Genomic DNA, 16,837 nt, shown 5'->3' with positions numbered 1-16,837 from the left:
ATTTTGTATTTAGCACATTTAGTCAAAAGCATAAAAACGTTCTTTTTCGGTTTCAGTTTTGATGTTCAGTTTTCAGCTTGGCATGTCCTGAATTTAAATGTTTTTGGCCAATTTTCATTTCAGTGCACCACAATAATAAGTCATGGTTAAATTTATGTATTGCAGCGCACTGCGTGAAGCCTCAAATAAAAATTATATTACTTTATAATAAGTTAATTACATTATATATTACTTGCATTATATATTATTACCTGCTTCATCCAGAGGTTAAATATGTATCCAAGATCCTTCAAAAATGCTTAAAGCTTCCCCTGTTTTAACATCCCCAGTCTTACATTTCTGCAAGGAGTGATGTATCTTTAGGAATCTTACTGGTCTCCAACTGTTCCAAGTAGTTTGGAAGTTCACTGTAAGTGATCAATTCCATATCCCAAACAGGGCCTTTACTTCTGAAAATCACATTAACGGTTTCACTTTTATGTAATTCCATTCTGGAATTCCTCATCCAATCTGATAATGCAAGTGTTGTATGATCAAACTCTCTCAAAGTGCAGCCTCACTTTTGTTATTATGCAATGCTGGGGTTATCTTGTTTAATCATAATAAAACAAACACGTTTCAGCCAAGTCCTGGGCTTAATATGCAGCTGATGACAGAGCTGACAGACAGAGAACAGACTTTCCGGTCCAGATTAAAAAGAGAAAGAGCACTTTGCCAGCTACATGTTTACATGAGCTTGCAGCTTTCACATGGCAACAGCATGTAGAGGAAAGACTGCCTACAGCAAATATCATGGCTGGAATAATTAATAATTTCAATTACATTAATCTGTTTTAAAAAAGGTTGATTAAATGACACTTTCTTGATGAATCTGCAATAAGCAGTTGGCAGTCTGCCTGATGATAATGCATATTACATACTGACAGTAAGAAACAGAGCCTGCTTTATAAAGGACACCTTCATTTATATCCATCTTTTTAAAGAGTCTTATTAAAAGGGCTTACTTCTTTTTTTTTTTTTTCCAATAAAGTATTTTGGAGCCTTTTAAAGGATCTGCAAGGTTTGTTATAGTTCATTAAGATTGTTTTACAAAATCAGTTTTAATTAGTTTTCTTTATAAACACTCCAATTTCGAGAGTAATAGGAAAAGAACAGAAGAGAGAGAATGAGAGGACCAATTCAAAGTTAAACCGTTTGTATACATGCACACAAAGTATAGTCGCCTTTAGGAAGTGTGTGGGAGCGATGAGTGTGAGAAATATAGAGATTGTTAAGAAGCTGCCTGGGTTAGTTCTTTCTGCTATGCATTGTACTGCTAGCGTAATCCAACTGTACCCCTTCTCCTTTTACTTACTTTACACAAAGCTTTGCTCGAGTGCATAGAACCGAAAATAATTGCCAACGTTCCTTTATGCATGAAATAGTATGACTCGCTGGTGTACCATAGCCAAGCTAAAGTGACTGGGTATTACCATAAAGTAGCTAGCTCTAACTGGAACTTTTAGAAGTTGATCTCTGATCAGGGTCTATGGCTGAGAAACAGCATCAGAAAAACTAAACAAATAATATGTATACCTAATGTTTAATTCATGTTTACTGTTAAAACACTAAGCTATTACAGCAGAGTAAACTCCCTCTGCCTCTGCTATGTGTAATTTACAATTTGCAAGAGTACAATTTACAGCATTTTCTGTGCAGCTTAGGAAAACGCCTTGTATTTTAATATGCATAGCATGTGAACATGGCTTTGGAAACCGCTTGGAGTCTGAAGTTTCTCCAGCAAGGAACACTATTAGCATGCAATTCATCATAAATCTGCACCAGTTTGCAGTAACATCTTAAACAAGTGAAACAGTTCTCAAAATACATTGGGATACGCAGTACTATATTTTTAAATATGTGTTTTAATTAACGTTGTTATTAAGACAATGTTCAAAATAGTATAAACATAAAAAAGGTAGTAGGTCAAAGCTGATCCATACTGTGTGTATGTGGTTTTGGCAGTTCCTGTTTATCAGGAGACACAGTAATCAAACATTTTAATTGGCTTTTGCACTGACACAGTAAAGAAGAATCAGGTAAACATTTAAATGAGGGTCGTGGATGGATGTGTGATTAGTGTAGAGCACAATTGTGTTCATGCTTTAAATTCAGTTCATTAAACTTTAATTTTTGCCATTTTTTCTTTTTTGCTTTCTATATTTTCTTCTTTTGTGCTCTCAGTTTTCAATGGCTGTTAGAAGAGCCCATTCATATTGAGTCACCAACCAGCCCTCACTACTAGACTACGCTTAAAGTCAGACTGAAACAATAAAATGTTTAATACATTCAGACTGGTCTGAAATTTGATTTGAAGTCTAGGTCTGCCCTCCAACTGTCAAATCTGACTGACCCAAAATCTGCAGACTACAGCCAACAACCAAAGATTCTGCCAGACTGAGAATCAGGGCTAAAATCAAGGTAAAAATTGTGCAGACTTAAGGTGGGTTTACACTACACAATTTGAAACCTGATATTAGCCCTGATTCTCAATCCAGCTGGGTCTATGCTTACTCGCTATAGCCTACATAATTTTGGTCAGTCGGAGTCACCAGTAGGGAGACTAAATCAAGTAATGTCCCCTACCCTCGGACTCCGATTTTTTTGTCTCCCAATCACATTTCAGAAGAGTCAAAGATAATTGTACATGTTTGATTTTTTCCACCCGACTAGCATAATCCGGTAGTGTGTGCTGGTCAACGACTCAATCTGTATACATTCCTTCTAAAGCCAATGAACACAGAGCATGAAAGGTGAAAACATACCAAGTGAAAAAAGATAAATAGTAAAAAAGAGCTTTTTTCCCTCAAGTACACCTACATCTAAAATTTTAAATGCGACCACACGTTTATCTGTTGCTCTTTTACTGTGCCAGTGGCAAAGCTGCAATAGCAGCAAGCTGCTTCATTATTTGTTTATCTGGGTCTCCTAGTAGGAAAAAAATATATAGGCTTATAGGCTGTGCAGTGCGTGAACCTTAATATTTCAATCATCCAAAAAAATCTGCAGTCATTTACTGTGAGATATTCAATGAATTTAGTCAAACAAGTTGTAGAATGTTTGATGTGTACATAAGCTTTAGTTTCATAAGCTCACAGTCTGATCACGTGTTACCTTCTCTCATCTAAGAGATAAGAGATCCGAGGGTAAACATGCAGGTAAAAACTCACATTCCAACTAGCTTAAAAAAGGAAAAGCATGCAGGATCTCACAAGTACATGTATGTTTGCAGTTGCAAATTGTCTATATATGTAAGTAAAAGGCCTGAAGGCACATCAACCATAACACTACACAAGAGCACAGGTTTGTTTAGCAACCAACAGCCTAACAGTAATATTTAGTAACCAGCACTGCGTGTAAATACATTCCACAGAGTTCAAGCCAACAAATAGTTCTACCACTTTCATTGTGTTAACCTCTGAAGAGGTGGAACTTCATAGCACCTTCAAAACAGAAGCTTTTTACCATTTCTTCCCTACTGGCTAAAAATAAATGTGAAAAAGAGACATATGACAGTCAGCTGGGAGACTGTATTATTACCTTTACTGTTGTAGTTTTACAGTTTGTTTTGGACAAGTTAATCAGCTTGCTAACTGCAGAGCAATTACAGCTGCAGCCAAGTCACCCCTCTGCTGCCAACCACACCAGTTAATCACACATTTTCAGTACATATCAGAATGCAGCTCTACTGAGTGGTGAACATATAGTTATCCGATATTATTATGTTCAATTTTGAGTTTTTACCGTTTATGGTAGGCAAGTCGTCCAGCTTGTTAACTGCTGTAATTCCTTTGCTTACCAGTGAGATGGAGCTAACTAGCATGTCACTGCCGACACCATTGGCAGTTACATACTTTCTTGGTACAACTCAGTGGGCAGCACTACACTCTCAAGTATATAACTACCTGATATAATTATTTCACTTTTGTGCACTGTTTATAGTTATTGAGTTAGCTAGTTTCTAACTGTACAGACTTTATTTGTCACCAAACCTCTGGAGCAGCCTCAGTCACACTGCCTTTGTAAGGCATGAATGGCAAAAGTCAAGTGTGCCTGCAGCTTCAGGCTTTAAGTTGAAATGTACTAAATGATTAACTATAAAATACAACTTATGGAGTAAAAATTGCCCAAATGTCTGTTGAGTGTCAAATTATAGCGCATATGCCACAGTAATCTAACACAGCAATGAGCAAGTTCTAATTACTGCAAAGAATATTCCCATCCCAAGCCTTGGGTTCACTACAGATTTTTAAAGTCTGAACAGCTTACAAAAAGACTGGGCATCTCATCACTACCCAACTGTTTTTTTTTTTTGCTCATCTTTTTGGGCAACTGAAATATTGGGGATCACATACTACTCAAATTTCAGCTGCTGCTGAACCAAACGGCCGTTTTCTCTGCTGTTTACACTGACTCAGTAAACAAACAGCAGGGAAACATGTTTAAGTAAAGGTCACTGACTAAAAATGTGAACAATGTGGTATTTTTAAAGTTTAAAATGTTAATTAACTTGATTATTCTTGTGCCTTAAACTCAGTCGGAAAAAAAATCAAATGTTTGACACGTTCCGATTGGTCTGAAATGTGAACGAGGGATATAAAATCTGAGTCTCCATCTCTCACACACTACATAACTCTCTCTCCAAACGTCGACTCCAACTGAGCCAAATCTGCAGACCAGAGCCAACTAGCCAAAACCCGTCAGACTGAGAACTGGGGCTAAAATGAGGGTAAAGGTTGTGTAGTGTAACCCCAGCTTTAGTCTAAAAAAGACCTTATAGATACTACAACTGCCAGATGCTGACAGACAAAAGACTAAAGCAGCACATATATTAAAAGTCATAAAACACTATTTTATACAGAAGGCCTATGTTTCCTCATTAGTTCCTCATTCTCACCACACCAAGTGTTAACCTGAAGCTGACTTGTGAAGACTTTCACTTACACATTTTCAGAGTTCCTCTAGATTGGCACCAAGTTAAATTAAAAGTGAAAGGACTGAATGAAAAATGTTACATAGCTTGAATGGAGAGGCAGTAAAAGCTAAGTGAAGGTGTTTGGGTAGGGTGGTCTGTACCGCCGCACTCTCTGTACAATGAACCAATTCCACCATCATCCAGCCACCTTCATAAAACCAAAGTATTAAAAAGGGAAAGAAAGAGGGCTCACATGCAAACTTTAAATCAGGTCTCCAGACTAAGGTTGGAAGGTAAACTGGTAAAATGTGAAAAAGAGTTTGGTGATGTCCCATTATGTACATTTTACACTATTAAGGAGAAGTCAAAAGCCAAAAGGCAGTGAAACAATACAAAGCCCTGTCCTTAAGACTAATTATACTTAAATAATTCTCATAAATTCAACAACACAAAATATTTCAGCATTTATGTAACTATTTATTCAGTTCAAATGTGTAGATAAATTCCACATGGAATAATCATCATTTTTACCACAAGTAGGTAAACTTAAAGAAAAAAAATATGCTGGTGATATATATTTTAATCATGTAAATTGAATTCACCACTTCTATTTCATTTTCTAATTTGTCATTTTCTGTTACCTTTTTTTTTGGATAAAATGTGATGAACTTGGCAATAATGATGATAATGATTACTATTATTACTGCTGCGGTTATATCTCAGACCATGTTACTTCCTTACGGCCAATTTTTCATTGGTTACATCCAGGGCTGAGTTAAAAATATCAACACAGCAATGTATAAAGGATAAGCACATGGTGATGTGTGTACTGACAGAGTGACGGCTGCAACAGTATTAATAAATGTACTTTTATACAGTGCTTTCATATACAAGTGAAACAGATTCTGCATCAAAGTCTGTGACCAAATTTTACACCTAAAACAGGTGTAAAAAGGGTCAGAGAATGTTTATTCATTCGTTAATCATCTGTCTTGTGTGTGAATGAGGAGTGTCCTTTTCTAACTATCATTATGGCGGTTATGATCATGATGTTTATTTATTCATTATTACTGCAGTTTCCAGAACAAATCTGAATAGATATCAGCCAAAAAGGTCATGTGTGTACTGTGTTTCACACCCACCCCTCATCCACTACCCCAAATAACCAAGACTGTAATCTCAATCAGTAATTTAATTTAATCAATATACAAAATGGAAAAGCATTAAAATATATGGCATCACTTACAAATACCAAGCTAGGTTGTCATTGCAGTGTTTGGGTAATAGCAGAAACTGCTTTGTTAAAATTTCACAATGTACTGGGGAATGCCGCCAGTCTGTTCTCAACAGCCCATCTAGTCTCATACAGGGCTGCCTTTGCATATACAAGTCTTAGAATTATACCATCACCAAGATAAAGCAAAGTATAAAAGAGCTCTCAGAACATCAAAAACATGACTTTCACCAACACTTATGTTACCAAAAGCTATATTTACAGTACTTCTTTAAAGGTTACGTTCACTTAACATACATGCCCAGACAGGTGTAAACTAACACACACACACACACTTAAGCCTGCTGCTGAGCTAAGCTTGAATGTAGTGAGGGGGAAGGGTGTTTCAAACAGGTGTGACAGGTAGGAGAGAATGCATGTGTTTTCTTGTGTCAGGGTTTCTAGGCTGTCTCTACTGTCCCTGTATTAAAAGAAAGCATGAAGAAAAGCACTCCTGATATCAAAGTATCTTCAACCAACAGCACCTGCTGGGAACACACAAAACAGAAATACAAAGGCAGTCCTCCCTCACTACTATGGATGAGCGATTTCCTTCTCAATCCAACATCAAATATCACTACTAGGACATTAAAAAGTACTCTTGTGCATGTAAAAAGGGGAACTCTTTGCAAAAGTGCAGAGATAAAAAAGTAGAGTACTGTGCAAAAGTCAGAGACTAAATTTGAAACAGCATGCATATATATATATATTATTTGAATAAGAGCTTTTTCAGCAAAAATACACTTTATAATAAGGTAAATATCAAGAATCAACAGGATCAGAAATGCTTATATTTTGTTTTTGCTGCCCATCAGATTGTTTCGAAGGAACCATTGAAAATGCATTAACACTAAATAAATAATAATTTTTGCACATGACCTACATCTGTTTAATGTTTACAACAAAGTGTAAGCCTCCTTTTGGTGGTTCTTTAGTAAAGGTAGTGGTTCTGTTCAGAATCATTAGTTCTATACAGAACCACTTCCTGCTTAAATGGTTCTTCAGATGGATTGAGAACGTGTTGTATTTGGTTCAGTATAGAAGCTTTTTAAAGGTGACAATAGCAGATACCTCTTTGGTGCTATGTGGAACCATTTTAGAAGAGCTTCTATATAGAATCATATACAACAGACTCTCCATCAATCTGAAAAACCACTTCACCATGTAAAGAACCATTTAAACGGGAAGCGATTCTTTACAGAACTCATGGTTCAAACAGGACCACTAACTTTACTAAAGAAACCTTGAAGAAGCGGCTTCTTCGTGTGTGGGCCTTCTCCACAGTCCTAGCATGAATAGCAATGTGGTGAAAAGCACAAACACTACTCAAAACACCTAAAGAGACATCCCTCCCTCATTACTCTCACGGTCCATCCACGTCCGGATCCTTGTCCTCCCGAAATGACCGCTCCATCTAGCCCAACTCGCCATCCAGACCTACTTTCTGCAATGCAGCACCCACTGAACCCATCTTCTCCCAACCTCAGTGTAGCTCTCTTTCTGGCAGAGTGCACCCCTGCAGCGCTGCACTGCGCATGCAGAGAAAAGGCTCATTATTTAGCAGCAGCTGGACTCGGGTCAGTGCGCATGCGCGGAGCCACAATTCTCTATACACAATCTAAGGGGATCTTTATTTGGCAAAAGGCTACACCGCTGACGCACAGGCCCATCAACAGAAACAACTTACTCGCTAATGTATCCCAGATTGGTCATAAATGCCTAGCCATGGCACGCTCGTCTGCTACACAAGCTATTTACACCATAGAACAACTCACCTTGTTTTGAAAAGGTACTGGAAGTGAGAAGGGTGCTAAACCTCCACTCAACAAACACAGCCAAAATGCTAACAACTCACATCCAGGCTAGTTAGCAAGCATGCTAAGTCGGACAGCTGGTTGAAAAGATACGAGAGTTTTAAATATGAGGCAACAGCAGCTGGTGGCAGTGGCTTAGCAGGCAGACTATCTGGACGTAACCTATTAGCAAGTTAACAAGCCACCGAAACCTCTTCATATAATACACTGGCCAAAAAAGCAGTAATGCACCCAAACGCCGACGTGATTCTTGCTCATTATGTAAGAATACCAGAATAATTGGCAGCATGTAGCACGAAGCTACTGAAGTCTACTGCTTTAGCTCCTGGCTAGCCCGTCAACAGACTCCTAAGCTCCAGCGAAACGACCGTAAAATGCCTCCGCGCACGAGCTAGCGCTCTCTCCCTCCGTCCATCCGCTTCAGGAGAAGCGCGACAGCCGACCCTCATTAAAACGTGAGGCGTGTAACGCCATATTTTTCTTTCCAAACTTACATTTTTGAGGCTTTTCTTCGACCGTATCGGATATTTTTCTGTCGCGCGGCTTCACGTCCGGGTTAAGCGTGTGACGACAAACATCGGGCACGCGCACGCAGGGGAAGGGGAACGCGCCGTGTTGCGGCTCCATTCGACTCAGTTCAGCTGAGTTCAGTGTAGATGAGGGCTGGATTCAGTGGTTGTGTGGCTCTGGGCAAAAGGCAGGAATGAGGCGCCTGAATGCGCATTTTTAAACGTGCAACACGTGTAAAATATCTCTGTAGTGTAAATATTGTTTGTGTTTATAATGTGCATGTTACTGATTCATCACAATCCCCATGAGTAATATAATCAATACTCCATGTGCAACATTCCATGTGCAGTTCGGATAAAATATCCTTACATTGTGAATGTTTTTTTGCTTTTTTTATTTTGAATTGTTTATTTTGTTCAATTTTGTCAATAGAGTTTATGTGAAGGATTTATATAGAGAGAGATTTTATACATATTTTTTATCTTACTTTTTATCTTTAGTATTAGTATTTAGTTGTGGCTCCCAAGTGGTGCATCAGTTTACACTGCAAATCAATTATATCATGGCATGTAAATGCTAGGAGATCAATGCTGTTGCAGACTTCCTCCGAGTACTTTTTTGCTCCTGTATTTTCATTCAATAGACCCATGCATGTATTTAAACTCTGTACTGCGTTTGTTTCATAGTTAGGTTTTTAAATGGAAACAAATGGGCTGAATAAGTCAAAATGAATTATTTGTCAGCAGATCTTTAAAAAAATACTGAAAAAATGCTGCTTATTTAAGTATTTTAGAGTAATTTGGCCCACAACTTTCAAATATTGCCACAAATATAGATTTTCGATTTGACTGAGATCTGGGCCATTGTAGGACATTCAGCTTTTTGTTGTTTAACCACTGCTGTGTTGCTTTGATTGAAAAGTTTCTCCCATGGTTTAGTTTTTTAGCAGTCTGAAGGAGGCTGTCTTGCAGTATCTTCTCTTATTTTTCTCTATCCATCCGTCCTTCAATTTCAACAAGATGCCCAGTCCCTGTCAAGGAAAAGCATCCCCACAACATGATACTGCCACCCCCATACTTCACTGTTGGATTGGGGTTTATTGAGGAATGAGAATTCTCAGGTTTATGCCACACATAGTGTTTTAATTTGTAGCCAAATAGCTCGAATATAGCTCAAATTGTGTCTCATCTAACCACAAAGCCTCATCGTCCATTTAGTTGGTTCACTCTGATGCTTCCTGACAACCTCCAGACAAGCTTTGACAAGGTTTTTCAGTAATCACTGTTTTCTTCAGTTATGGTAATGGCTTCATTCTAGTCACTCTCCCATACAGGCCAGTTGTATTAAAGCTCTTGAAGTCACTGACAAGTCCCCTTCTCGCTCTGATGCTGAGTTTTGAGGGACGGCCTTATCCAGGCAGTGCCTGGGTGGCATTCTGAAGCTTTAAATTCCTCAAAATTGATCCAACAGTGCATACTTTTGTAGCTATGTCTGTAACTTCTTTGGTCTTCATTTTTACATATTTCTTTTAGATTCACAGCCTGACATGGGATACTTGAATTAAGGGGGTCTTTTATCCACCAAAAAAAAACTTTTTAATGATTCACAACTGGAGGCCGATTGTAAGCCAATTGTTTCCTTGGTAGGACAATATCTTTCATTTGTGTAAAACTGGAGCTTCCACAGCACAGGGGTTGAATACTTATGCAAACAGCATTTTTAGTTAGTCATTTTGGCACACAATATTTTCCTACATAAAACCGATATACTGTAACTTATAAATAATTCATTTTGAGGGTCATTCTTTCCAAATAAAATATGACACAGCACAAAATACCAAAGTGTTATTTGCACCCCAAATGAATCTGATGACTTTTAAGAGAGTTTAATAATTTTACAAAGCATACATACACTATATGGCCAATAGTATATGGACACCTCACCAGAACACCTATATGAGTTTATGGTATATCCCATGCCAGAACTATGGGGAATAATATGAACAATATGGCTCTAGTGGCCTCCATTCTTCTGGGAAGGCTTTCCACAAGATTTTCAAGAGTGCGTGTGGAATTTTTTCAGTCAAAAGAGCATTTGTGAACTCACTGGCAGAGAGGTTGAATAAGAAGGCTTGGCTTGCAATTGACATTTCAAATCATCCCAGAGGAGTTAGATGGGGTTGAGGTCAGGGCTCTGTGCAGGCTACTGGAGTTCCTCCACTCTTAATCCATTAAACTATGTCTTTATGGAGCTTATGTTGTGTACAGGGGCACAGTCATGCTGGAACAGGAAAGAGTCTTCACCAAACAGCTGCCACGATGTTGGAAGCTTAAAGTTGCTTTGTATGCTGTAGCATTAATATTACCCTTCACTGAAGGGTTAAAGGGTGATATCTAGGGAGCAACCCCAGAAAAACAGCCCCAGACCACTATTCTTCCTCCACCAAACTTTACTGATGACACTATTTATTCTGATAGTTAGCTTAAGAAGGCTGTACTTTAAATAATTTTAGATTTTAGAGACTGGACAAATCTAGAGTCAAGCTTGATCCTGAAGCCACTTCTGACTTGTAACATCACATGGTAGAATACTGATGTGCACTTATTCTCTAAGAGGCTGTGTTTGCAGTGGGTCTGCTTGATGCACACAAAACAATTCTAAAGTGGTTGTCTTAGTTAAAAGTCTTCTGACACCCAAAACAATAAAACTTTGTTATGACATTGAGCCAATCTATTCGTTCTGCATTTCAGTGGAAATTTGCATCTCATCTAAAAACCAAAACCAAAGCTCGCTGGTGTCTCATTTTCCGTGGAAGCCGCTGGTTATGGAGTTTGAGACAACTATCTATTTTTTTCACTTTGCAGGAAAAATAAACATGCTATCATCATCATGTTAATGATGTTTATCAAATGATTGCGTGAGAGTGTTTTAAAGGGACGCTCATTTAATTTGCTTGCTGTTTTGTTGGATTTCACTGCAGTAGAATAAACAGTGACATTCACTCTTTCTTTGAGAGGGACATCAGTGAGTGAGTGAGTGAGTGAGTGAGTGAGTGAGCGAGTAAGTGTGTGTGTGTGTGTGTGTGTGTGTGTATACAGGTTCTGTGTTCCTCTTCCAGCCCTGCGTCTGCAGAGAGATGTGAATCCCAGCCAAAGGAAGTTCATGAAAAAAACACTCAGCGGGGAGAAAAAAAAACTTGAAAGGAAGAAAAAGAGGAATAAGATCAAAAACAACAGGGGGAGCATGTGAAGATATGCACAGCTTCGCAAACAGCAAATAGTGCTGTGTGTTAAATGTGACCCCATAACTCGATTAATGTGGAATTTCACCAAATTTCAAAAATTAGGCATAATTCAATTGTTGAGACACAATAAAAGTCATTCAGAGTTTGGTTTGATGTGAAAAAGTTAATTGCAGAGAAACTTACTAACACAGGCTTCTTTAAAGTGGTGGTGATAGGAACCAGGAGTCATGATGTCTACAACACAAACATTTTATTCACTATCCTAAACCAGCAGTGAATCCATGTGCATTCTGAGTTTTTATATGTAATGTTCTCAGTATTATATAGTGTTTTTTTATATATATAATGTTTTTATATAATACTTTTATGTGTAATGTAAAATACATTTTAGCGTATTTCAAAATTATGTAAAATCTTCCTGTGGGGTAGCTTTAGGTTCTTTGGTTTGTTTGTTTGTTTTTTTTTGTTTTTTTCCACAGCTGAAAACAATTCTGACTCAAATTTTTTCTAAAACTGAGATTTTAACATCAAACCACTATGAATAATTTATGCATGCATTTTGAAAAATTGGTGGAACTGCCCTTTGAAGGAGTACTCCCACTTTTTTCATCCTAATCTCCAGCTACCGCATCTGTGTTATACTATCAATTACCACAAACTACAAAAATTCAACATGTTGGTCTGAGGTGAATAGTAATTCACAGTGGCTTGTCTAAAATGGTCCATTATAGAGGAACCTACTGACTCTAATTTCCTCACAGTGGTGGTCATAGGAACTAGGAATCATAACGTCTACAACACAAATAGCCATTTTATTTTCTATCCAAAATCAGCAGTGGACCCACATGTATCTTTTTATAGAGTTTGCATACATAATGTCTTTATTTATTCAGTGAGTTTTAATATGTAATGTTTTTATATACTGAACTTTTATATGTAACATAAAAAATACATTTTAGACCAAAATTGTATCTCAGATCTGTTGTAAAAGAATGCAACAATTTGTAAAATCTTACTGTGAGGTAGCTTTTGTTTTTCTGTTTTTGTTTATCTTTTTTCACAAGCTTTTTGTTGCTCTGAGCCTTTTTTTCAGAAATATTCAGTGACTGAGATGTGAACAGTAATTCAGAGTGGTTTGATCTGAAATGGTCCATTATAGAGAAGTTTACTAACTCAGATTTCCTTACAGTGGTCATGATAGGAACTAAGAATCGTGATGTCTGCAACACAAATATATACATTTTCTAAGTATCCAAAGGACCGGCAGATGTGCACAAACCTCTGAGTTTTCATGTACAATGTAAAGTAATAAGAGTAAAGTAGAAGTAAATCTGAAACAAAAGTTTTCTTTGAGGTCTATTTTACCCTACAACTCTCTGCGTCTACCTCTCCTCCCTGAGGCTGCCCTGTGTTGTGCTTCTTTCAAAAAGCAGGCTGGGCTGAAACACTCTGTATTATTACAGAGTGAACAGGCGTGGCTAAACTGCTTTAGGCTGAATAGGCAAATATATGTAAATGCTTTGGTTTTTGTGGCATCACAGAAACAATTCATTCGAAATGGGCTGTTTCTGCTGCTTAGTTGCCATGCATGGACTGCGTAGTCAATACATGGACCGAAATGAATGTAGGTTGTAGGTGATCATCACTTCTTTTAGTTTTACTTTACATACATATTTGTCAATGTAATATCAGTGGGACACACAGGTGCTGAAGTAGTTTCTCATTGACTAAGTGAGATAAGTGAGTTTTGATACATTGAGCTTTCTTTTCTTAGTACAGTATAGCACATCAAAATAATCATGGTGACGGACCATACGCTTTGCATGCAGCAGGTAGAGATTAGGTGGAAATGCACTAGGGTGACCCTGAGGGAGAAGTGGCTTAGAAAATGAATGAATGAATGAATGCACCAGGGTATTCCTTCAAACACAAAGCTTGCTAAAGCCAGTTTCAGTGCTGTGTGGCCTGCAGAAGCTGCCCTTTGTGCCTTTTTTTCAGAGGACTTGAACGGTGCCGTATGTTTAATACAACACCAGCAGCCTGGCGCACAGTGCGTGGTATGACTCTGCCCCCCTCTGTCCCTCTGAAGCTGTACTTGACTCTAAATGAACTGACTCTCACATCTTTGAAGTCTTAGAAGCATCACTTTGCTCAGGCATCATTTTCATGTTTCACAAAGCCTTTGTATTTCCTGTAGAAAAATGGTGAACCGTTTTGCTGCTGACTTTGAGTACCATTGTTCTCCGAAATCCATGCGCTAACATAGCAGAGCATGGTTAGATCATCTGTTGGTAAAAGGGAAAACTCCCAGCTAAGATAAGAGGGCTACTCTGTACTGCTCTACTGACAGATTTTTATATCTTTCTGGTTAAATGGTTGACTGTTTCTTTATAATATGTGAGGTCATAAGCAACATGCTTGAACATCCATATGCTTTATGCTTTAACATCCATATGCCCCCATTAAAAAGAGGCTTTTGTTCCCTAAAGATCACCATTTGTGCTTCTGCACTGTGAGCATTCTTTGGGTATCGTGTGAGTCACTTGAGAGCTCAGATCAGCATAAAAGGGGAACTTCCACCAACACATGCTGTGACGGATGATGCCATCTTGTTCCACATTGCTGTCTGGCCCCTTTTCTCGTTGTCCACCAATGGCCTTGTTTTCCAGTCTCAGGTCATACGAGTGCTGTTCTCTATGCATTATGACTAATTCTGCTTTTCAGCGCAATTCAGAGAAGGAACTTCTTCACATTAACATGGTTTGTGCAATACACCAAATTAACTGTTGTAGTTTGTTAACTACAGGTGCTGGTCAACGAATTAGAATAATTTGAAATAGTGCAATCATGAAATTCTTTGAATGCATTTTTTGAGCAGAAAGCAAATCAGGTGTTCACCGCACCTGTCCTACTCGTTAGACTAATCACAGAAGTCGTTACCTGTAGAAAATTTGCTCAGCTGAGCTTTCCAAAAGGCCCATTTAGGCCATTTAACTGTGACACTGTTGTTTTATTGAATTAGAATAATGGAGAAACCGTTTCATTGAATTAGAATAATTTTTATTATAATTACAATCATCACTTTCTCAGTATTTTGTGGCTGCCCCCTTGGCTTGTATGACTGCCTGAAGTCTCCGCGGCATCGATTTGACCAGCTTGTCGCAAGTTTCCGCACTCACAGCTTCCCAGGCAGTGGCGATGTTCTGCTTCAGTTGGTCCAGCGTAGTAGGCTTTCTGTCGCGAATTTTCCGCTTGACGATGGCCCAAAGGTTTTCAATGACATTGAGGTCAGGCGAGTTGGCCGGCCATGCCAAAACTTCAAGCTGTTTTTTAGGGAACCAATCTTTGGTCGACTTTGCCGCATGAGCCGGTGCAAGATCCTGTTGAAATATGAAGTCTTCTTCGCCGAACTGTTCCTCAACAGTCGGAATCAGGAACGTTTCCAGAATATCTTGATATACGGCAGCATTGACAGTCTTCTTGAGGAAGCAGAGTTTCCCTACACCTCGAGCGGACATGCATCCCCAGACCATAACGCTCTGGGGAAACTTGACGGATCTTTTCACGCACTCGTGGTTGTAGGTTTCGCCACCACGACGCCAGACACGAGGACCTTGGTCACCGAAGGAGATGCAGAAGCGTGATTCGTCACTGAAGACCACTTTCTGCCAGTCTTCAGCAGTCCACTCGCTGTGTTCTTTGGCCCACTTCAGCCGTTTCTCCATTTGTTTCTTGTTCAGCATCGGTTTTACTGCTGGAACGCGAGATTTGAAGCCGAGTTCGCGCAGACGACGGTAAGTGGTTGATCTGGAGACGTCATCGCCGGTCTGCTTGTTCCACAAGTCGGTGAGCTCGGAAGTGGACTTGAACCGGTTGCTGACTGCGATCTTTCTCAGCTGCTTGTTGTCGCGAGCAGAAGTTTTTCGGACGCCGGAACAGTTGGTGCGCTTGCTGCAGTTTTTCTTGAGAGCTTTGCAGACGGAAGACTGGCTGATGCCGAGCTGCTCAGCAATTTTAGTTTGGGTCAAGCCTTGTTGGCGAAGGGCTTGAATTTGAGCCACTATTCCGGTTGAGAGGTCGCGCTGCTTACCCATGATTGATTTTACAACTTAGAAATTCTACTCAACCCTGACTTTATACTGCACAGTGAACACTCTTCACAGAAAACAAAAATTCGAGCATTTATTCTAATTCAATGAAACGGTTTCTCCATTATTCTAATTCAATAAAACAACAGTGTCACAGTTAAATGGCCTAAATGGGCCTTTTGGAAAGCTCAGCTGAGCAAATTTTCTACAGGTAACGACTTCTGTGATTAGTCTAACGAGTAGGACAGGTGCGGTGAACACCTGATTTGCTTTCTGCACAAAAAATGCATTCAAAGAATTTCATGATTGCACTATTTCAAATTATTCTAATTCGTTGACCAGCACCTGTATAGTTGGGGGTGGAGGCGTGGGGCCACAGGGTCACTGGCTCCAGAAAAAGCTGATTGGTCTTTCAGGGCCCCCCTTTCTTTCATCCCTCCCCAACCAAGTTACTTGTGCCCTCATACAATTTATGAAACTTTCACTAAAAATTGTGGCTATAAATGGTAAATATGCCACTTGTGAATCACGTTTATTTGAAAACATTTGAGTGATGTTGGACAACATCGACTTAGCTAAAGATACTGGAAGTCTTAATAAATGGAACCTTAATGGAACAGAGGTTTCTTGAGAAGTTGATTTCATTTTTACACATGGTATCATGTTAAATATCGTTACAAGAGGTGAGTGCAAAAAGGCTACTGTGTAGTGAATTAGTGTAATGAATTATCATGGTTCGCAACCAAGATAATCAGACATCACTTTGTTATTGCCTGAAATTAAAGTAGAGCATGTTGATTTCTGTGGTTTGTTGTAATTGCTATAAGAGCTGTAAGTGATTGCAAATTACACAAGTGGCAATCATTGGGATTCAAGCATGCTCTCCCTACTTTAGCCTGTAAAGCTCTTTTAGCAATAGAAAACAAATGTTTTTTAAATGGTTTCCATGTAAAA

General features: G+C 38.8%; 1 protein-coding gene across 4 annotated transcripts in view; it reads right to left on the bottom strand.

The window, feature by feature from the left end:
• The window catches only part of LOC108412142 (speckle type BTB/POZ protein), a 112,932-nt gene extending 104,257 nt beyond the window's left edge, over positions 1–8,675 (bottom strand). The window contains exon 1 of one of the 4 annotated variants that reach the window (XM_037544827.1): positions 8,536–8,675. The gene's annotated coding sequence lies outside the window, so the exon portion shown is untranslated. Of the gene's footprint in view, positions 1–7,588; positions 7,715–8,002; positions 8,022–8,312; positions 8,461–8,535 lie in introns of those variants that run through there. The other 3 variants (XM_037544824.1, XM_037544826.1, XM_037544825.1) reach the window with 3 other exon arrangements.
• Between the last annotated feature and the right edge of the window lie 8,162 nt (positions 8,676–16,837).

The sequence above is a fragment of the Pygocentrus nattereri genome, chromosome 14 (assembly GCF_015220715.1).
Source record: "Pygocentrus nattereri isolate fPygNat1 chromosome 14, fPygNat1.pri, whole genome shotgun sequence".
Classification (NCBI taxonomy): domain Eukaryota; kingdom Metazoa; phylum Chordata; class Actinopteri; order Characiformes; family Serrasalmidae; genus Pygocentrus; species Pygocentrus nattereri.
Note: the sequence above shows the minus strand (reverse complement) of the source record. Positions and strands in the feature narration are given on the sequence as shown.